Genomic DNA, 22364 nt, shown 5'->3' with positions numbered 1-22364 from the left:
GAGGTGGCCGGGCGGGGAGGAGGGCAGAGGGCAGGGTCCGCCGCGGGCCCTCCTGTGGCGGCAGGCCCGGGTGAGGGCGGGGGGCGAGGCAGGCGGCGGGGGCCCGCACGACCTCCCCCGGCCCGGCACCGCGGCACCGGCGTCCCTGAGCAGCGGCGCTGGGTGTCCAGCCGGGCTCGGTGCCCGCCCCCGAGGGGAGGCTGCGGCCCGGCATCCCGGGAGGAAGCGGTTCGGGAAAGGGGGAATTAATGCTTCCTCTAGCGTTTTGCTGGCACTGGCCGGCGGGTCGGGCCTGGTCCCATCCCGCCCGGCGCTCCCTGGGGGGCCTGGGGTTATTTTGAAGGCAAACGGTCGGTCTTTTCCAATGTGTTGGCCAGGCGATGGGAAAAGTGTTCACAGGTAACATCTAGAGGTCGTTTCGTGTCATGCTTTTGCCCTTCTTTTGTGCCCCCCACCTTTGTCAACAGCATGTGTGCATTCTCGAGGACTAGTATAATTTTCTTGAGGACTAGTATAATTGTTTTGAAACATATTTTAAGCAGTTTGGAAAATCTTTTATGGCTGGATTTGTCAGCTGATACATTAAGGATTGTAAGAATTGATTTTTCAGCATACGAAAAAAATCAGTGCAGATGCCAGACTTCAGTTTTTGCTAAACAGATGGCACTATTTTTCCTGAAACATCATCATAAAGACACTTTAAGTTATCTTGATGACTGAAGAGGCTCTATAGGCCTCTAATATGTGATTGTGTGTCCTACCCACTCTACTGCTGCAGACTGTGCTCACGACTTTAAAATAGACCTCTCTGTTCTGAAGGTTAAGTAGCAAAGCGATGCACCCCAAATAAGTGTCTTGATTTTTTGATTTTTTTTTTTTTTGGTTATTTTTGGAGGTGATGTGAGAAGACCGATGCTTCGTGTTTCTTCAGACTAACTGGAGAAGTACCCTTATTTGCAGTGTCTTATGTTTTTCAGAAGTGATAGTTTCCAGTAATGATCCAGACTGTTGGGTGTTGATGTTCTTTGAAAGAATATGTTCTTAACTTGTAAAAACTTTAGATGAGAAGTCTAAAACTGTAAAATGGAATAAAAAGCATCTACAGGCACATAGAAAGTTCTTGTGTTTTAAAGATTGAAGATTAGTATTTGTTAAATTAACTTTGAGAAATTACTATACAGTGAACAAATAATGTCTCAATTAAAATTGGTGAATTTCATTAGTTAAGCAATCCAGTAGAATTTTGTACTGTTCCTTTGGTGTATAAAGTTGACTGTGCATAAAAAAGATGGGGAAGGAAGTTAATATATATTGTATGCTGTAACACCAACCTAAATCTTTCAGTATGCAACAAATATCACTTGTGTGCCTAATCTTGAGGGTGTTTTATTTGATTTTTCTGGAAATGCTGAGTATCTGACTGTATATCTTATTCACAGGGTAGTATTTACATGGATTTCAGTGGGTGTTCCCTTAGTCCTTAAAATCCCTTTGTGCAGATAATCTTTAAAAGAGAAGGATGTTTTTAATGTTGGTGGTGGGACTGGCTGTTAAAAGAGCATTTCTGGAGTGTCTGTTAAAAGCTTGAGGATTCTGTACCATAGCAGAGCTGTACTGTCACAGACCTGCCCACTGAACAATGTAGTGCATTTGTGTTCAGTCATTTTTGAAGGTCAGGAGCCTTAATACTCAGTGATTTCCACTTTTTTAAGAAAATAACACCATGTCCTTATGTAAGCAGTGACGTTGGAGCACATAATCAGTTCTTACATTTGTATACATATAAAACTGGTGCTTTTTATAGAACTGTCAAAATCTTTCCCAGTTTCTTATGTTTCATGCTACTGTTTTCTGTCATGAATCTTTAAAATTTTTTTTTCCTGTGCTTTTTTTTTTTTTTTTTTTAAATGAGGCTTTCGCTTCTTTCTGTCTTTCTCTTTTGACTAGTTTGGATTACTTTCAAAGTTTTTTAAGGGCCTTTTTTGGAAGTGTTTGGTTTTTATATTGGCTCTACGGCTTTGCATTCTGCCATGAGATGTTGTGAACATAGTATTAATGTTGTAGGGAAGAAGTTTTGGGAATAGTAAAAAACTGCTTAAATACTGGATTGATGGAAGATCTATTTATTTATTTTATTTTGAAAGGCTCAAAGTGATTCAACTAACTTAGATCAGAAGAGGTAGAAACACTGCTGAAAATGTGAATGCTCTGGGAAATTGATGATGGGACTGCTTTTGGTGGGTTTTGTGACTGAGTTCAAGGGCCTCCCTCCCTCCCATGTGAAAGCTAGATGAATTTATATAATAGGCTCTTGTTTCGAAGGATATGTATTCTTCTTATTGCAAGTTCAGTTTAGTGTATGACAGTGTAGATCCCACTGTTTTCAACTAGCATTGTTGTAAGATTACTAATGGAACAGCAAAGCATATAAATATTGTCTTAGTGGGGAAGTACAACAAATAACATCAATTGCTCATGTAATACTCCTACAATGATCTTGTAGCATATGCTAAATGGATGGAGGCCTGCGGGCTAATGGATATCTCAGAAATTGTCGCTAGAGAGAATTACTCCTGAATGCCATTGTTCCTGAAAGTCCGAGTTAATCTACTGGACTTGGAATTTTTTTTCATGAGCTATTTGGAAGTCATAATAAAATTGCCATTAATAAAACTTGCAGACGTACAAGATGGATAGGTACTAAGCAGGGAGGACAGAACAACTATTCAAAACCAACAAGAATTAATATGAAGTTATGCACCTAAAACAAAGTGCAGCCATATTCAAAGTAATGCATTGAAGATAGGGAAGATGCATCCTGAAATTTATTAACTAGTAGGATATAAATATGAACAAGCAGTTCAGCAGAAGCTCCCAGTATAATACTTTGACTAGAAAATATGTAATATATTCCTTGATGTTAAAGGTGGTTTGCTGTTTAGGACCAAGGAGATGATTTTTGGCTGAGCCATGTGGTAATACTAACAATGAAGTTTTGTCTTTAAAAGTCATTGTTAAAGAATGAAAAGTGTGGAAAACAGTTTAAAATTATAATGCCTTACAGTGAAAGGCTTGAAAAACCTCTCTTCGTGTTCATAGAAGCCCCATGTAAATACTTCCTTACTGAGATGCATTTTACACTTAGTGAGATGTGGTGACTGGAAAGTGAAGTTGAATGGAATCAAATTGAAAGGTACAAGTGGTAAATGGTGAGGGTGGGTTATCATAGTAACAAAGAAAGAAGGGCAATGGTGGGTTATTCAGCTCTTGGTGCTTTCAGCTTGAATGTCTTTCTAGAGACCAAATGCAAGCTTCTGCACATGGGGAACTGAGTGGTGTTTCAAATCCATGAATGTAGAGGAGTGTGGACTATGTTGGGGTGACTGATTCTGTGAGTGATGAACCACCTCTTTCATGTATGTAAATTCTTCAGCAGGATTTTTATGTGCATGGATGACTTTATTTTGTCATCAGAGGGAGTCCTCTGGGTGTAGATCTCAGGGTGGACATAGCATTGGCTGCCTTAGAGCATAATACCGTTGTCTCCATTATAAAGATGCAGAGCACCATAGGATCGTACCGTAACACTGAACTGAGTAGTCCCTGCTAGCTTGTTTCCTTCTCCCAATGTTCAGGTTTCTGGTGACAGTTACAATGGCAAGCTCTGCTTCCATTTATTCAGCGTGGCCCTATTATGGGAATGTTACTCATACTGTTTGTACTTGTTATCCTTCAACTAAATGATTTTAATAGGCCTTCTCACTTCAAATTCCATGGATCTCCTAAGCAAGGACAGCTTCCTGACTGTCATCTGATAGGCTTGGATGTTTTATTTTGAAATCCAAGAATGGAGAAAGGGAATCTTTAGGAAATGGATTTTCTTTGTATGGCTTCTTTTTGTTTGGAAATAATTCTTGGTGTGTGGCCTAATATGGCCTGAACTGCCAAGGGTATTTCAGCTGCCTCTTTTCCTAAATGACAAGAACAATTACTGGGGAGGAAGTTCTATTTTGTTACTGTGATGTAGTGCAGTAGATTGTGTGGGATGTGCTTGAGAGAGATGGAAGTTACTGGTTATTACAGATCACTATTAGAAAAGTACTGGCTGTAGAAATTGAGGGTTTGGGTCGTGGTTTGGTTGGTTGGGGTTTTTTTGTGTGTGTGTTTGTTTTGTGTTTTGTTTTTTTTTCTCTCAGAGAAAAATCTTCCTGCAAGGTTGGAAGAAAATTTTAAGAGTTATGGGTTCTGGCAGAAATTATCCCAGCTGGAAGCTTTCATTTTTATCTTTGTTTCTCTTCCTGCAGTTCAGTTTGTAACTATCTAGGAAGTTAGAAGCTCGGTATCTCCTTGTATTCCTTGGTGGTGGTGTGAAGTAAATAGGTAAACTTATTGTAGATGCTTTTGGCTCTAATTTCTTCTGTTTAAAATGTCAGTGAAAGGCCTGATTTCATAGGCTGACTCTATTCCCTGTGGGATTCTGTTGATATTGTTGGGGTTGTATTGGGGTACAGATTGTTCTCAGTTGTCCTGTAAAGGTACGGGACATAGTCTGTATTTTAGTCAGGATCACTCCAGGGGCTAAGCTTACATTTGTGAGTTCGTTCAAAGATCAGTTATTGCTTATTGCATTACTTGAGAAGGGGGATGGAACTGTGAAATCACAGACAAATTAGCATGTGGAATATTGAAAGTTGAGTCTTGCTTCATGAATTGTGGTTAGCTTCGTAGTTTGAGGTTCAGAAGGGACTGCAGATCTAATGCAACCTTTAATGCAGGCATTAAGGGCTTTTTAATAAATTAATTCTTTCTATACCCAGCATACTACTTATAAAGTAAAAAAGAAAATAAGCAAAACCCTACAGTAGCAGATAATATTGTATAGCTGGGCAAATTACCCCAAATGTAATTTGTCTGTTTAAGACTTAAACCTGTTTCTAGTCTGAATTTAATTTGGTTTTGTTCATTCCATCTTGAGAGCTATCTATCCAAATGTAGGTCTGTCTGTATTTATTTAACATGCTGATGATTATCAGATCTCTGCACTGGTGTTACGGTCTGCGGTCCTACTGACCCCTTTGAGGCTTTCATTAAGAGGTGTTCTTTCATTCTTTCAGTGCTTTCATGGCATTGCTCTGAGCAATAGCTGTTGTAGTGGTGAACTTGGGAACAGAGCACTATTTAATAGTCACAGCAGGGCCAGTTGTGGTAGTAAAGTAACTTCCACATCCTTACTCAGCATTCCCCGTTTGTATAGACCATTGTACTAGTCTTGTTGGAAACTGCATCATGCTGGAAGCTTGTGCCTGCATGATTATCCACCTTCAAGTCTTTTCAGGGCTTTCTGGATAGTTTTCTGGATGAGTTTTCATTTTAGATATGACTTCTTGCTTTTGTTGGTGCGTAAGAAACCTTTTTCTGGCTTGTCCCAATCTTCCCAAAGTAATATCAGCTAATTTGTATCAGAAAGAGTAGTATTTGTTTCCCCTCTTGCCCTAACTATAAAACTTACTTCTAGCTGTGGTTTACTTATAGGTTGCACGCAACCATGAAGTAGGGTGGGATCAAAATACAAGCCCTGTAGGATGCTTAGAGTCCTCTCAATAGTATTTTCATATTAATGCTCCCCTGAGGTTTTAAAAATGTGGGCTACTGAAAAGAGCAAGAGTCTTTTTCTGGCTGGCATATTCCTTAACTAGGACGGTATGTATTATAGTCACAGAATGAATCATAAGAATGGAGCTTGTACAACTCTGGTTTTTAATACATGCAAGATAGACCACATTAACTTTCTTTATATTCTAATTTCTCAATCAAAATAACGACAATAGTAAATGAAACACTTCAGACATTAACTGTGTTTGATCATTACTGCTTCTTTATCAACTGAAATTGCTGGCTTTATTTTTCTGTGAAGCCATGATACTTAGTGTTACTTGTCTTTGCTTTTTTTGTCAATTCTGTATCAAACCCATAAAATCCAGCATAACTTAAAATGGTAACCTTTTATAACCCGTGTTAGCTTTTATCCAGATCACTGGAGTTTCCTCAGGCTTAATGAAAAAACAGCATTTACATCTTTTGGACTATATGGTTGACCTAAACAATCTGTACTTTAAAGAAGTTTAATAATAGTTGCTGTTATGTTAGAAAGTATTTTATCAGCAGGATGTGATTTAAATTTTTGGGCTTTTTCCTCAGCTGTTTTTGTTTTGCATTTATAGAACATTTTCATATTTTGTGGGTTTGTATTTATAGTGACAGTTTATCATTCTTACATTGTAATCTTGACAATTTTTTTCTGTTTCTTATGTTAGGATGCTGCTTGCCCTTCTAGGGATAGGGATGTCTTGTATCTTTTTGCTTGCCTTTCAGTTTTCCGCATTTTTCTAATTTGTCACGCTCATTGTCAGTGCTGCTTCTGCCATTTTTACAAGATTTCTTTTTTTTACAGTTGTTCGCACTTCCCTTGTAAATATGCAGATTTTCACCACTCTAGGCTTTTTCTGTGTGGTAACATTGTGGCTTCTCAGGCATCTAGTAAAACACTTAAAAATAGATTTCAACTATTTACAGTTTTTCTTCTGTGTTTTTCCTTCTGATCTGGGCAGCAATTGATTTTTTATTTTTTTTTTTTTTAACTTTCTGGAACAGGCTCTCTTAAAGCATCAGTGATGAATGTCTGGTTTAACCTAAATTTACATTGTCTCAGTTTGCCATTACTTGTTAAGTACAGGCTTTATTTATCTTAGATTTCACAGAATGTTAATCTTTGAACAGCATTTGGTTCACTGTGTTTACCTGTTTGCTCGGGAAAGTAATGAGACATGATAAATGTGGAAGAGGGTTGCATTTTAACTTTGCAGAATCCAGTTTACAGAATTAAAGAGGAAAATGTTTGTTTGCTGTTTGCTTGAAAACTGGGTAATATTATCATTGATGCTGATTGTTACTTAGATGGGAGCAGCCTCAGTAATTGATACTTCAGCATGCACGTTGTCCTCTGCTGCTTTTCAAAGACAGTATGAGATAGATTTGACTTTCATGGCATCCCTGTAGTTGAGAGAAACACTGTGGTCTGTTACAAACGAGCCTGTAGAACAAAGTCGAAAGCTTTTTCTGAAGTCAGAGGGAGTCTGGCTGAATTGAACCCTCAGGCCTGTCATCCCCAGTACACGATGTAACATTAGACTGCAATTTGTCTTGTGCGATTTTGAAATCTAGTAATTTCTTCCTGCGCTTGTAGGATGCCCTGAAGTCTGTAGAAGTGTGTCCTTGTTTGTTTCTGTAAGGGGGGGAAATGAACAAAAATGGAGGGTAGTGGGAACGCTGTGGTTAGAGCTTGGAAGGCTGCCCAGGACAAGGGGAAGATGAAGATGACTTAAGGAGGTGTTAGGTCCCAGTCTGATTGGTCCGGGAGGGGTTCACAATAATTCACACAAACAAGGTCAGATGCTGTTTACTATTAGCTTTACTATTGTTACCTTAAAATAATGCTAAATGGTGTTAGAGAAAAGGCAGAGGTATAGGAAAGAAGGAAAAGAGAAGCAGCGTTACGGAGCACAGCAGGAAAGGTCACCACTAAGATGATGTTAGGTCCACAGGTCTGCTTAGGTCCGTGCTGCGCAACGACTTGAAAGTCAGCTGGAGTCAACGGTGTCCCGTTGATCCGTGATTCTCGGGTCTTTCAAGTCATAATGGATCAACAGTAGTGAGGGTCCCATTTGCAGTGGGATGCAACAGTAATTTATAGTCCCTGTTGACTCGTAGTTTAACCAATCAACATGACGGTTACCAGTTATTGCTCATCCAGTTATTGTCTGACACAGTTGCTGTGCAAGCCCCCCTTGCCTGTGTCCCCTGGGCAGTGCTGGGGCCTGCATGGCAGATGAATTTCTTGGGGCAAACAAGATACAGTTGTTTTGAGAACCAAGGACGTACCTCCTTTGATGTCATATCATGCACACAGGTGTAGTGTTACTTGTCTTTGCTTTTTTTGTCAATTCTGTATCAAACCCATAAAATCCAGCATAACTTAAAATGGTAACCTTTTATAACCCGTGTTAGCTTTTATCCAGATCACTGGAGTTTCCTCAGGCTTAATGAAAAAACAGCATTTACATCTTTTGGACTATATGGTTGACCTAAACAATCTGTACTTTAAAGAAGTTTAATAATAGTTGCTGTTATGTTAGAAAGTATTTTATCAGCAGGATGTGATTTAAATTTTTGGGCTTTTTCCTCAGCTGTTTTTGTTTTGCATTTATAGAACATTTTCATATTTTGTGGGTTTGTATTTATAGTGACAGTTTATCATTCTTACATTGTAATCTTGACAATTTTTTTCTGTTTCTTATGTTAGGATGCTGCTTGCCCTTCTAGGGATAGGGATGTCTTGTATCTTTTTGCTTGCCTTTCAGTTTTCCGCATTTTTCTAATTTGTCACGCTCATTGTCAGTGCTGCTTCTGCCATTTTTACAAGATTTCTTTTTTTTACAGTTGTTCGCACTTCCCTTGTAAATATGCAGATTTTCACCACTCTAGGCTTTTTCTGTGTGGTAACATTGTGGCTTCTCAGGCATCTAGTAAAACACTTAAAAATAGATTTCAACTATTTACAGTTTTTCTTCTGTGTTTTTCCTTCTGATCTGGGCAGCAATTGATTTTTTATTTTTTTTTTTTTTAACTTTCTGGAACAGGCTCTCTTAAAGCATCAGTGATGAATGTCTGGTTTAACCTAAATTTACATTGTCTCAGTTTGCCATTACTTGTTAAGTACAGGCTTTATTTATCTTAGATTTCACAGAATGTTAATCTTTGAACAGCATTTGGTTCACTGTGTTTACCTGTTTGCTCGGGAAAGTAATGAGACATGATAAATGTGGAAGAGGGTTGCATTTTAACTTTGCAGAATCCAGTTTACAGAATTAAAGAGGAAAATGTTTGTTTGCTGTTTGCTTGAAAACTGGGTAATATTATCATTGATGCTGATTGTTACTTAGATGGGAGCAGCCTCAGTAATTGATACTTCAGCATGCACATTGTCCTCTGCTGCTTTTCAAAGACAGTATGAGATAGATTTGACTTTCATGGCATCCCTGTAGTTGAGAGAAACACTGTGGTCTGTTACAAACGAGCCTGTAGAACAAAGTCGAAAGCTTTTTCTGAAGTCAGAGGGAGTCTGGCTGAATTGAACCCTCAGGCCTGTCATCCCCAGTACACGATGTAACATTAGACTGCAATTTGTCTTGTGCGATTTTGAAATCTAGTAATTTCTTCCTGCGCTTGTAGGATGCCCTGAAGTCTGTAGAAGTGTGTCCTTGTTTGTTTCTGTAAGGGGGGGAAATGAACAAAAATGGAGGGTAGTGGGAACGCTGTGGTTAGAGCTTGGAAGGCTGCCCAGGACAAGGGGAAGATGAAGATGACTTAAGGAGGTGTTAGGTCCCAGTCTGATTGGTCCGGGAGGGGTTCACAATAATTCACACAAACAAGGTCAGATGCTGTTTACTATTAGCTTTACTATTGTTACCTTAAAATAATGCTAAATGGTGTTAGAGAAAAGGCAGAGGTATAGGAAAGAAGGAAAAGAGAAGCAGCGTTACGGAGCACAGCAGGAAAGGTCACCACTAAGATGATGTTAGGTCCACAGGTCTGCTTAGGTCCGTGCTGCGCAACGACTTGAAAGTCAGCTGGAGTCAACGGTGTCCCGTTGATCCGTGATTCTCGGGTCTTTCAAGTCATAATGGATCAACAGTAGTGAGGGTCCCATTTGCAGTGGGATGCAACAGTAATTTATAGTCCCTGTTGACTCGTAGTTTAACCAATCAACATGACGGTTACCAGTTATTGCTCATCCAGTTATTGTCTGACACAGTTGCTGTGCAAGCCCCCCTTGCCTGTGTCCCCTGGGCAGTGCTGGGGCCTGCATGGCAGATGAATTTCTTGGGGCAAACAAGATACAGTTGTTTTGAGAACCAAGGACGTACCTCCTTTGATGTCATATCATGTACACAGGTGTTAGGTATCTTGCAGCAAGCGAGCTTTGAGACATCCTGTTGGTTCTCAAGTCCAGTTTCTCACAGGAGGGAGTGCAGTAGCAAGAGAGGGAGGACATCAGGGTGAGCTTTGAAGACACTTATATTGCTGGCTTTGAACGATGTGGGTTTATGATTGAATTTAAGCTGGTGTAAAGCCACAGTGGAAGCCAGACACAGTCCCTCACCCTTCCTGGGGTCAGCTCTTGCAATTGTGTGGCCAGTAAGTGAATTGGGATACTCCTTGCTTTGTGAGTCTGTGAGCTGATCTAACTGAAACCATTCCTGCACTGTTGTGAGAGCTGGTAAGAGATAACGGAGAATGTGCAGCCAGGACCATGAGTGTGGCCATTCCTTCTGATGGCAGTTTTAGCTTGACTTAAGCTGATTGTGAAATCTACTTTTAAACACTTCCAGCTGCATCCATCTGCTAGTGATGCTTGTCTGGTCCCAGGATGAGCCAGTTCAGGGAAGCAAATCAGTTAGAAAATTCATCCCACACAATGAAATTATGAATTGCGTTCTGGCAGTTCATTAAACCTACTCATTGTAGGATCAAGTGCACTCCAGTACTGACAGAAGATAGAAGGCGAGCTGGTGTGTCCAGTTTGAAAGGTTAGGAGTTAGAATGGGACTGCTCTTAACTGTCAGACCACAGATTTACAAAGCTGTCCCTCGTGCTGCAGAAAATTAACTGTCAGAATGACTAGAAGCACCTTTCATTCACTTCCTTGTTGTGGTATATGAACCAGCCTGTGTTTATCATAAGTGGTAATCAGAGTTTTGCTTAGTTGCCTGTTGATTTGAAGCTCCATTTGCTGGTTCAAGGTGTGGTGATAATGGTGAATTGATGTTTTTCGTGAGGACTGAAGAGCAACTTCTACTACCTTTCTCTTTTTCTGTATGTGCCAAGGAGAAAAGAGGGTCCTTAGCCAGACTGACTGGTCATTCAGTCATATGCGCTTGCCAGTGCTCTAATTCTTGGTTTAATTTTTTCACCGTTCCTCAGAGATGAGTTAGCTATCAGCTCATTAAGCAGCATAATTTCCATTTGAGTGTGGCTTTGGCAAATAAAAATAATATACTAAATAGTAAACTTTTTTTTTTTAATTTGTGATGTTCCCTGCTTTGAAAATTGAGTGAATTGGTCTTTGAAAATTAATTTTGAGAGTATTCTTTACAGGGAATCTTTAAAAAAAGAGTGTGGTGTTTTTTGTTTTTTTTCTCAAAGTAGTTGAGAATTAGGATTGAGTTAGATACATACTTAGGTGCATTTTTGAAGTTTAGCATTTTACAAGAGTGAAATGCATAATTGGTTTTGAATTACTCTCATGATGACTGACTACTAATGCCACTTCTCAGGGATTTTTAATTTTTTTACCATTGAGAGGTCTATAGGCTCATATACTCTGAGACCTGGACCTGTTTTAATAACTTGAAAAAAAATACAGTTTTATTTCTGAGATTTTAGCTGAGAACACAATGCAGCACTCCTTGAAAATAAAGCCCAAAAAGATGTATGTACACGTTCATGTAAGTTGCTGACTACACCAAAACTTTAAAGCGAGCTTCAAACCATAGTATTTCAAGCTTTTAAATTTTTTAACCTTTACAAATGCTAGTAAACGCAGCTGTTTTAAATAACACTTGCTGGTGGTGCTGTGTGCGAATATGAGGCCTTCTGAAAAGCCTTCTTACGAAGCTGTTACTTCCTAAAATATGACACTGTTCAGTTTAGGAGTGTCTGTAAGTAAATGACTAGTGAGCAGTCAATGGGTTATGAAAACTTGCTTTGAAGAAGCAAAACTTCCTCATTACCAGCTGTGCCTTAAATCGCGTGATCTCTGACCTCTGCATAGAGTGGTTGGATTAAGGGCTCTAGTTGAGCATCTCTGACTTGTCGTTATGTAAAAAATTAGATTTACATTGGAGAGTATGCGGGATTATTCTCTCTGTGTGATGGCTGACTGCTGCTTGTGGGTGGAACTGTATCAGCAAAAGGACTACTTTTATCGTATTTGAGATGAGGCTTTTCTCAATCTATTTCGCTGCTTTTTAAAGAAAGCGTTGTCAACTTAAACTGTAACTTGCTTTCAAAAAGAAAATCAGAGTATTAGGTACAGATTTTTTTCCTGTTGGTATATGTATTCTAGAATTAGCTTGTCCAGGGATTTTCTTAAATGCAGCTTTTCTGTTGGTGTGTCAAGAAATTGTGCAAATAGGCCAAAAATTAGGGAGGGAAACCAAACAAACTTCACAGGATGCTGTCAAATATGAAGAGTAATGGGAAATGATGACAGAATTGGCATTGAAGGGAAGGTGTTTGGTTTTTTTTTTTTGTCATGTCATACTTGTTTTGTGTAATTTGATGATACAATAGGGGGCAGGGAGAATCCCAGTGTAAACTGTAAGGGTCCAAGAAAGGCGAGTCCCAAACACTGAACTATTTTTTGATATGTAATATGCCAAGTTAAGATAAAAAAATAGTGGTATTGCACCTTTTTTTTTTTTTCATGGAGAATTAATCTGCTTTAGATGGAGATTTTTCTAGCACGCGTTAGCTGAACAGAAGGTGTATATGCATCATCCCTGTTCAGACAATCTCACAGTTTATAGCTGCTGAAGGCTCTGGCTCCTCAAACTGATGAACCAGTGCAGCCCTGCAGAATTCTTTTTTTTTTTTTTTTTTTTTTCCCCTGACTAGGACTTCATGTGACTATGAAAGGGATCAGACTGCTCCCACTTGGTGACAGTCAACAGTTAGATTAGCTGTTACTGGTTTCATCCTAAATTTTATTGTTTCTAGAGAAGAAAAAGCAACTCTTCTTGGGCCTGTAAAGTATTCAATGGGATTCTCTCTAAGTTAAGACATGATCACTGTAACCTGTGTTTCTGTGACTTTGTGTTGCAGAATTAGGTGAAGGGGTGGGGCAGGAAAGTTATAAACATTAGAAGAGCTTCTATTAAAAATGTTAAAAGAAATACCTGCAGTGTGTATATATATATATATTTTTTTTTTTAGGAATGCAATTAATTGATTTGCTTGTAATTATCTTGTGAATGTTTTTCTATTAATAATAGTGCATGAGTGGCTAGTAGTTATGTGTATATAAACTAATGTGGGTGTTTATAATATGCAAATTTCTATAAATAAATTTGGCTGTATCAATTTTTGCACTTTTTTAAAAGTAGGAGGAAAACTGGGAAAGCTTATGAAAAAGCACTGTATCCTAACAGATGAAGAACTGAGAAGTTGAACACAGAAATACGGGGGCAGGAATTCTTTATATTAACCTCCAGTAGTGCCTGTTAAATATAATATACATAAATGAGGATTATTTTATTATTTAGCTTCCATGAAATAGTTTCAGTCACTTCCAATTTTATCATGATGCTTTTGACTACAGCCAGGTACAGAAAGAGTATAATCACCGATTAAAAAAAAATATATTATTTGTTCTGTTTTTATTAAGAAACAAAGACAATAGTAAGCAGTATTTTATGAAAGATAATGCTTTTATTTCTACATTTTTATTTTAGAACTTGCTAGTATTTTCTCTTTAAGTGTCAATTATCTTGGTCACCGTTCAGAATTTGAGTGTCTGACTTTGATCATGATATCGCTTCCTTGCAGCAATATTGCATAACGTTAAGGGAAAAGCAGTCCTACCATCTGTTAATGCCTGCCAGAGCCATGTGTGGCAGCTGTAAGCAGCAGTATTTTCCTCCCTTCCTTATGTCCATGCAGGCATAGTGACCTATTCTTAGCCTCCTGCTATATATAATTGCGAATTATGAAATTGCTATTTCAGATTAATTCAGTCTTGGTCATTTTATTCTTTCGGGCATAACTTCTTAATTTTTTTTTTATATGAATACTGTTCTCAGAATTCTCCTTAAGCTTATTTCATTTTGGCTTTTTTATTGGAAAAGATTAAAAGATTTGAGGGGAAATGAGCATAACTTTACTTGCGCATTTAGTTATGAGGAGAACTGATTGGGAATGCCAGTGGTGTTAGTGTTCATACTTGGGAGCTGTGCTTACATTTTTCCCCCCCTCTTTGCTGCACTTCTTCCTTTTCCCTTTGGAGTTAGTTTTCATATTTTTCTTTATCTTCTGTTTCCCTGTCTTTCTGGGCTTGTTTACCAGAGGAGGTTCCTTTTTCATCTCTGCCATGTTGTTTCTTTTTTCCAAAATGACTTTTTTTTTTTTTTCAGCCTTATTGTCATTCTTAGAGTTTTTTCCTACCTGTATTACTTATGCATCTGTGCAAGCAATCTGCACATTTTGTGGCTAATGAGTGATGACGAGCTAGTCACAGATGCATTCACAGATGCATATGAGTGAGTGAGGTACTGTCAGAGGATGGTCACTGAAGTGGGAAGCTCTTCTAGAAAGAGTGACCCTTGATAGTAATTGGGGAGCCAAATTTTATTTTTATAAATAGGTAAAATCTGTCTCTCTTGCAGCCTTCTAAGCCAACTAACTCTACTAGTTTCTAGATGTAGCTTTGTTTTCTTCATCATGTCAGCCTGACTTCCTTGAATATTTAAAAGCTGGAGTGTGTAGTTCCATGATTACTTAGCCAAATTAACAATTGGCCCCTGCCAAAATGTTCCTGCTACTTTCTCTTTACTTGCTTTCCCTCTACTAGTTGTTCTGGAGGCCGTCTTTTCATGGGAGAAACAGATTCAACTTGCTGTCCTAGTAAAAGAATCACATTTTTCTATTTATAGTTTAATTCCCCTCCCTCCCCCCTCCAAAATGAATTGAGTGGGCTCACTGCGAGCACAGCTTTGAGTACCAAAGCTAGATTGAGGCAGGCAGCAGGAGCAAGGAGCCAAGAGCAGTCGGGGAGGGTGGGCAGAGAAATGACCTTTCTCTTTTAGTAATGGTAGACTAGTAATTTGGCTCAAGTCATGCTTGGAAATGGCTTCTTGAAACAGGAAGTACACATTTAGTGTTTGCAACCTGCATGTTGTAAATCGGTGAAATAGAAATCTACTACCTTATATTTAGTTTTCCTGACTTTCAGCTGGGAAAGAGCCATTGTCAGTAGAGATCAAAATGTCAAAAAAATTTGGATTTCAGTTTCTTTGAGTTAGCTCTTAGTGGTTGTTAGCAGTGGGTCATCATTGTAAAATTAAATTTTCCTGGAATAAATATTTTCATCATAAAAGGAAAAATATTTTAACACTTAGGAATATTGTTGAAGGCATTTGTGAATGTGGTGTATGTTCTAGGCTCAAAATGTTTTGTTGTTACTTTATTATCAATCTGTCATGTTTTAAAAAAATCATAGTAGTTTCAAGAATTTTAACTGTTTTCCTAAAATTTGTGTGAGGGCGTGTGAATTTGGAGGAGATTCATTCTTTCCTATTTTAAATGGGAACCTCAGAGCCAACTGGTGACAGTGAAACTGACAGTACCCGAAGTTCTGTGAAAGGCATGATGTAAACATGATACAAATAATTATTTTTCACTCTTCTTACGCTTATTCCTGTTCCTTTAATAATGGTGGGCAACTAATCTAGATCAGTATAGGATTTTTAAGCAGAGCTTTCTCTTGTGCCCAACAGGTCGGAGGAAGTAATCTGTACTTTGTGTGTTTTAATCTTCTGTTAAACTCCAAAAATAGACGCTGTCTGAATGCCGTGCTTGTGATTTCTTTCTGGCTTAGCTGCTGATGGGGGATGACTAACGCTGGGCAAACCCAGCCCCCATGTAACCCAGCTGTGGTGGGTCCTGCCGGGGCTGAAGGGGACGGGTGATGCCCGGGCACAGGCAGCTGTGTTCTGGCAGCCCGCTGCTGAGTTCGAGCCCTGCCTGCCTCTGTTGGGGCAGCATTTGATGGTTGAAGCCATTATTATATTTGGTAGGAATGCATATAAAGAGAGATCGTGTTTAATATTCACCGCTTTGTAAATAGCAGTCTTTTAAACTGCTGTGCTAGGCATTTAAAAATATAAAGCTTGTCCAAGAAGGTGGTGGAAAGGTGAGGTGTTTGCTAGCTCTTAAGCTTGTATGAGAAGTTTTGGTGTACTGAGTTGAAATCCTTGCGTGTTTAGGCTTAGCTTTTTCACTTTTAAATGTTTCATTGTCTTACTGCTGAGTCTGGGTTGCAAACTTAACAGTGTAAATATATTGTTGCAGTCCCTGAGACGAGGAATTGCTTACCATAATGGCACTTGAACATCCTGTCTACTTTCAGGTTATGTTTGCAAGGATGGAGTGTAGTCAAATGAAACAATCACGGTACTTGGTTTTTCTGAGTCTTAGTTGCCAAAGAACTATGGAGACACATGGCAAAACTTGACCACTGGCTGTGTAGATACAAGGAGGAACTTATGTTTAGTCTTTTCTCATTTAGAAACAGATGCTTCAGAAAACACTTACTTGTCTGTATTGTAGTATGAGAAATTACAGTTTTCAATTACAGAAACAATTTTTTTTTCTTTAGAAAGGACATAATTAGAACTTCCTTGTAATTTTTAAGAATGTGCTTTGGGGGTTTAGGGCTGTGCATTGAATAACTATGGAGAGCTTTGCAATTCAGTTTGAAGTGGCTTTTGATAGAACCAAATACATGTCAGGCATGATGTTGGACTTGTTCAGCTGAAGTGATTTGAAATCTGATTAGTTCTGTGTTTGGTGGTTGGGGTTTTTTTTAATTGGTGTATATTTAGCCTTTGTAAAAGCAGAGGCAGCTAGCAGTTGAGTTCTGTTGACTAGATATTGGTATATCACAAGCCACGACATCTGGGGAAGGTGAATTATGTTGAGTACAACAATTTTAGTTTCCTGCCAAGTTGTTGTTTAATCAAGCTAGTAGTCTTCATAGGCAGAGATATAAATAACCAAATTTTTCTTTGAAAAACCTAAGGCTGATAGGGACTACAAAATCAAAAGCTGAAGGTTCAAGGAACGTGTTTGTTAGCTGTGTTCAGTATACTGTGTGATAATACCTTGAGCAGATATCTGTTGTAGGTCTTATAATGGTCTCTTACTTCAGGCTAACAATTGATTTTCTTTTTACTGGTAATGTGTTGAGCTAAAATGGTGTAGACCCATAATAGATTCTCTTAATGTTCGGCTTTCATGATTTCTTTCTAAATCATTCTTTCTAGGAGAAATTACTTTTCTGCATGTATAGTACTACAGGAATGAAGAGGCTCTTTTCTGTTCCGGCTGCTGCCTTGCCTCTCATATTTTGCCTTGTCAGCCAAGCAGAGCATGTCATGGAATTGTTTGCAGTGACTTGGTCCAAATTGCTTATCACTGGGTGAATCAATATTACTGTGGTTCACAAAATTCAGGTTCACTTTTGTCTTGATTCCTGGCAGCTTGTTGACGTAGAAACCCAAGAGTTACTCTGCGTATCGGTTATAAACTAGGCACTTAAAGTGCCAGGTGAGAGTTACAACCCGTAGAATGGCATGATGGTAGCCAGAGTGCTACTGTGAGCCAACATGCAACTGTCAAGTTGCGTAGATAATATGACGTGATAAATTTTGACTCAGCTTAGGAATCTGTCCAGGCTGCAGAGAACCGACTGTATTGGGTGAGGATTCAGATTTGATATGCCTTCCTGGAGTTTGTCCTTTTTTCCACAGTTCACACCGTGGTTAGAAGATTTTGTTGTATGATGTTGGAGGCTATGATGTTCATATGCCTTTCAGGATTTAGGGGTTGTTTCAGCTGTTCTAAAACGAAAAATGCAAACTCAACTCTTTTAGTAAATTGGGAAGCATAGGGTTCATTTTAAGTTTATGTTTGTCAGAAGTCCTTATATTAAACAAATGGATTGTAACTGCTAAATTAGGTACTGGGGGGAAAAGGAGAGAATTGCTTCCCACTTAAGTCGTTTCATGTCAGGTAGTTGTATTTGCTGTCACTTCAAATCTAACTTTTTATTAGTTTCAGCGTAAAAACAGTAGTTCAGAGACTCTATCAGTACAAAAGGAGATTAAAAACTGTATTTTTTTTTTAAAGTTAAAGGTACTGTCATTACCTTTGACTCCATAGTAAAAGTAGTACGTAAGCTGTGGGAGAGACTAAAGAATATCATCTCTCACTTTTTTGAATTTACGTGGATAATAGCTAATATTGAAGACTCTGCTGTATTCCCATAAACCTTTTTGTGAAAGCATTAATATCCTAAGACTGTGGTTTTATGATCACTTTAGGTTGACATAAATTTGCACTGCTCATAAATGGGCAGCTTTTGACTGGCTAGTGTGGGCTCAAGGGAACAGAAGCCTGGTTTGTGTGTTTGAAGTGGTCAGGAAAATGCAGCTTAAGAGAAGCAGTGTTCCCTGGTAAATTAACATCTGCCTGAAAAATAACCCAAGCTTCTCAGTTTGCTTTTAATAATTGTTAGATAACAAGAAGAGAGACTTTTTCCCCTTTCAGCAGCTGGAACTATTGTCTCCTCATCAAGGTACTCCAGGACAGTGAATTTGTTTTGTTCTGGCCTCTGCATATTTGACTTATCATTTAGCTTTTCAGGGTCTGAGCATTACAATTTGCTATGTAAAAGCCTGCTGTGATTGTGTGGTATAGTAATAGGTGAACAGAAATGGTATAAATCCTGCTTTTGCTCCTTATATGACAGAAAATTAAAAAAAAAAAAGTGGGACAAAATAATGAATTTATCCATCTCTCATATTTTACTTTCTTCTTTTAATTATTATATCCTTTGTTATCTTTTTCAGCCTCTTTACTCCAGATAACACTCTAGCTTATCTAGTATCTGGAAGAAAAAAAGGTTTGGTTAAGCTGTTGTATTCTTCAAATACAAAGTGAAGCTATGTTTCTGCGTAGTAAGAGAATTGGTTGTAATGGGCGATTTGGATGACAGCAGATGCCCTGTTACACTTTTAGGTTGTTTCTTCTGTAGAGATGGCAACAGAGCAGCCTTCCTGCTGGGCTAGCAATACTTAATTGGTTAATCTAGTTAATTTTTCAACCTTAGAAAGAAAAATGGAATGCCATAAAATAACATTGCGGTCAAGATAAGATGTACTCTGCTAATCATTTAGGTATGAAATTGAAAAATTTATTTTTCTGAAGAAAAGTCTACGCCTAAGAATAAATCTGTTTTGAAAATGAAGACTTTTTGCTGCACTGGTTTTCTTGTTACTATGCTACGTTTTTAAAGCTCTAAACTTGAATTTCTTGAAAGATTTTTTTAATGTATAAAATGTCATAAATGTTATAACTATATAAATTGGTATAATAATTTGGTATGGTTTAGTACTAGAAAATGTACTTAGTGTGTTAGAATTTTTCTTCATTTCACTTTTTTTCCTTTTGTGTTTGTATGTAACAAACACAAATGTGTTCAACTGAAGTGAGTTGGTTTTGAAAATAATACTGAGAGTTTTGGGGGTTTTGCAACTGGACTACCTTCTTGATAGTTTACTCCAAGGTTGTAACTGGTATGAGTTTTTGGACTTCGACTTAAGTGGTGCTTCACTGTATTGAAATCTAGAAACAAATATTTAAAATGTAGTTTTCAGACTTAAATCTTTTTTTTTACCTCTCTAAAAGAGATAGCTAATGCATGCAATAATTTTAGTGTAAAAATACTTCGAAGTAGCTTTAATGAGAAAAATTTGTAATGACTGATTTGATTACTGAGCATCCAGTTATTGGGAAAGCATTATGTTTATACAGTGGGATGAGTAAGCTCCAGATTAAGAGAGTTGGAGGGGAGTTTACTTGTCTGCAGGCAAGCTCATTACTTTAAACTCCCATGGCAGTCAGTAGAGAGCTGGTTAATGTTGTCACAGGAAGCTGGAGAACACTTTGGCTGACTAGCCACAACTGGAGAGTGTGAGAAGTTATTTCTCATTGTGACCAACAGCTCCTTCTGCAGAATTATTGCCCAGCTGAGAGAACGTGAGAAATGGGGAGACCTGTTCATCTTGGCAATAGGAAGTCTCCTTAGCCCTAATATGTCCCTCGGTCACTTACACTAGTGGGGCAGCATATGCCTCTTGGGAGAGAAGGTGGAGGGGTTCTGTCACTGCAAATCCTTGTTAAGGTTACGTGTATTATATCATGGTTGCCTTGACTCAGAATATCTTTATTTAAAAAAAAAATAATTAGTATAATAATCAAAAAGTTGATAATTCATTTTAATAGCTAAGTTGGAATCTCAATTAAACACCTTTCATAAGGTGTTTAAGTGTTTCTGGGTATCTATTAAAGAAAAATTCTGCTCATTGAACTGTTGGCGAAAACTGAGTAAAAGTAAATAACGTTTTCCTAAAATCAATTGAAATGCTTTTTTTAGAATCTTGAGTGCTTGCTTCTTTTTTGCTTCGCTATTGCAGTTCTTACACTCTTTTTATGTAGCTATGCTGAATTGCACGGTTGACACACAGAGACAATCAGCTATAGTATTTGTAATAAATGGAAAATTGTCTAGAAGCTGTATAAAATTCATCGTTCAATTTCAGCTTGCTGAGCTGACTTTTGCATACGTGCAGTTTCTAAAGAAAAATGGTATGTTGCTGCCCTAGTGATCTGTCAATACAGTGTTTTAATGTAAATTCCACCAAGGGAAGCATTAAGGTTGAAGTGTTGCCCTTCATCAAAAGAATTAAGTTTGTAGGGAACTGTATGGGGTGAAGTACAGGTCATGGTAATGTCATTTATTTCTGAGACCCATAGGTTAACATACGTAGGTCATCTTTGAAGACTGGAGTTGAAGAATCAATGAGGTATCGTTAGGTTCTGGTCATTTGTATTAATCATTCCCAATTATTTATTTTCTAGAAGGTATTTGACTATGCTGTTTGAAATATAATATTTATTTGTAGTAGTAGGGTGAGTCTTTGTCAGTGTATGGCCTGTAGCTTTTTTTTTTGCTATGCTATGTTGCATTTGTTAAAAAACAAAACAAAGAAATGTTGTTCCTTTTTTAAATGTTCTATAAAAATACCCCAGAGTTGGATTTGGGAGAACCCTGCCATTACATGTGGTGTTTTGTGGAAGGTGTTTGAAATCTATACTTGGCCTGCTTTGCAAAATATAGAAATATGACCAATCAGTTTTCAACCCTCAGATTTGGTTAGTTTTATAGGATATTGAACTAGGTACTGGTTTTAGTTTTGCTTATAGATTTATTTTTGTTTTCCTGAGAAACTTAAGTAATGCTGATTTTGGTGTTCTAATAGCAAGTATGTCTTTTTTTAGGAAATAAAGCCTCAAAGCCATTACAACCATGGATATAGCGAATCTCTTGGACGGAAAAGTCACATTGATGATTACAGCACTTGGGACATTGTTAAAGCCACACAGTAAGTTTTATTTTTGTTAGATTTTTCTGTGTATTAGTTAAAAGTGGGGGTTTTTTTTATTAGCATAAAGGGGAAGGTGAACTGTGTTTACAGATACAGTAGTGGAAGATTTCAGAAGTAAACTCTACAAAATTCCTGTTAAGACAAATTTATGAGCGTTGTCTGAAAATATGCAGGAGGAATTCTGATAAGTTGTAAGTATAGGTGGTTGCTGGACAGATTGTTGGAAGAGAACATAAGGTTTTCTTCCTGTTGGTACTGATGTTTATTTTCTGTAGGTGGTGTTTAAGAGATAAGTGGGCAACATTGATACTCAAACATGAGGGTTTCCTTGATTTGTTAACATCATTTATAGGTAGAATGGACCTGTCTGTGTATTTTCTTTCATTGTCTCTGATTCTGCAGTTTCAGTGCTGCATGATGCTGAGTTTATTGCTGAGAAAGGGTTGTAGGAGTAAACTGTGTGCAAATCTAATAATTACATTCTTATATAGATAAGTTATACACATTTGCTTACAGTCCTGCAGTACATACTAACTCACAAGACTTTATAAAGAATTGTCACAACACTACTTTTTAGCTTGGTATTGTTTACCATTCAGAAACCACCACCACTGTCACTTTTCTTCAATGAGCTGAGATGATCGAGAGCTTTTTAAGGTTTGGTTTTTTTTTTGTTTTTTTTTTTTATTTGAATGCTTAAACTATTATCTGTCTTGCTGAGTTACTTGCCTTTTCCTTCTCAAAAGAAAATTTTTCTTTCCTTTTTTTCCTAAAAGGCATCGCCTCCAGCTGAAAGCAGCTTTGCAGGTCTGCTTGTGATACAGGGGCCGTTTAGATTTAGGAAGTATCTACTTTCATTCAGTCTTTGTTTTGGGTTGTGAGGAATAGAACTTCCTGAAACAGATGTTAATTGACTCTGCAACTGTTGCTCTAAATACTTTACTAATAATGCTACAACCTACAATCCTAATATTAGGGGATTTTTAGAAATGACAACGTTGGCATAACATCAAAGTAGCT

At 37.9% G+C, this 22364-nt stretch overlaps 1 protein-coding gene across 1 annotated transcript in view; it reads left to right on the top strand.

Annotated features, from left to right (window-relative positions):
• Positions 1 to 378: 378 nt before the first annotated feature.
• ZDHHC17 (zinc finger, DHHC-type containing 17) overlaps positions 379 to 22364 on the top strand; it is a 78177-nt gene continuing 56191 nt past the window's right edge. Inside the window, exons 1-2 of the mRNA XM_014963879.1 lie at positions 379 to 399; positions 21238 to 21341. The gene's annotated coding sequence lies outside the window, so the exon portion shown is untranslated. The remainder of the gene's footprint in view (positions 400 to 21237; positions 21342 to 22364) is intronic.

The sequence above is a fragment of the Calidris pugnax genome, unplaced genomic scaffold, assembly GCF_001431845.1.
Source record: "Calidris pugnax isolate Ruff unplaced genomic scaffold, ASM143184v1 scaffold44, whole genome shotgun sequence".
Classification (NCBI taxonomy): Eukaryota; Metazoa; Chordata; class Aves; order Charadriiformes; family Scolopacidae; genus Calidris; species Calidris pugnax.
The sequence above is the reverse complement of the archived record's forward strand: the minus strand, read 5'-3'. Positions and strand labels throughout refer to the sequence as shown.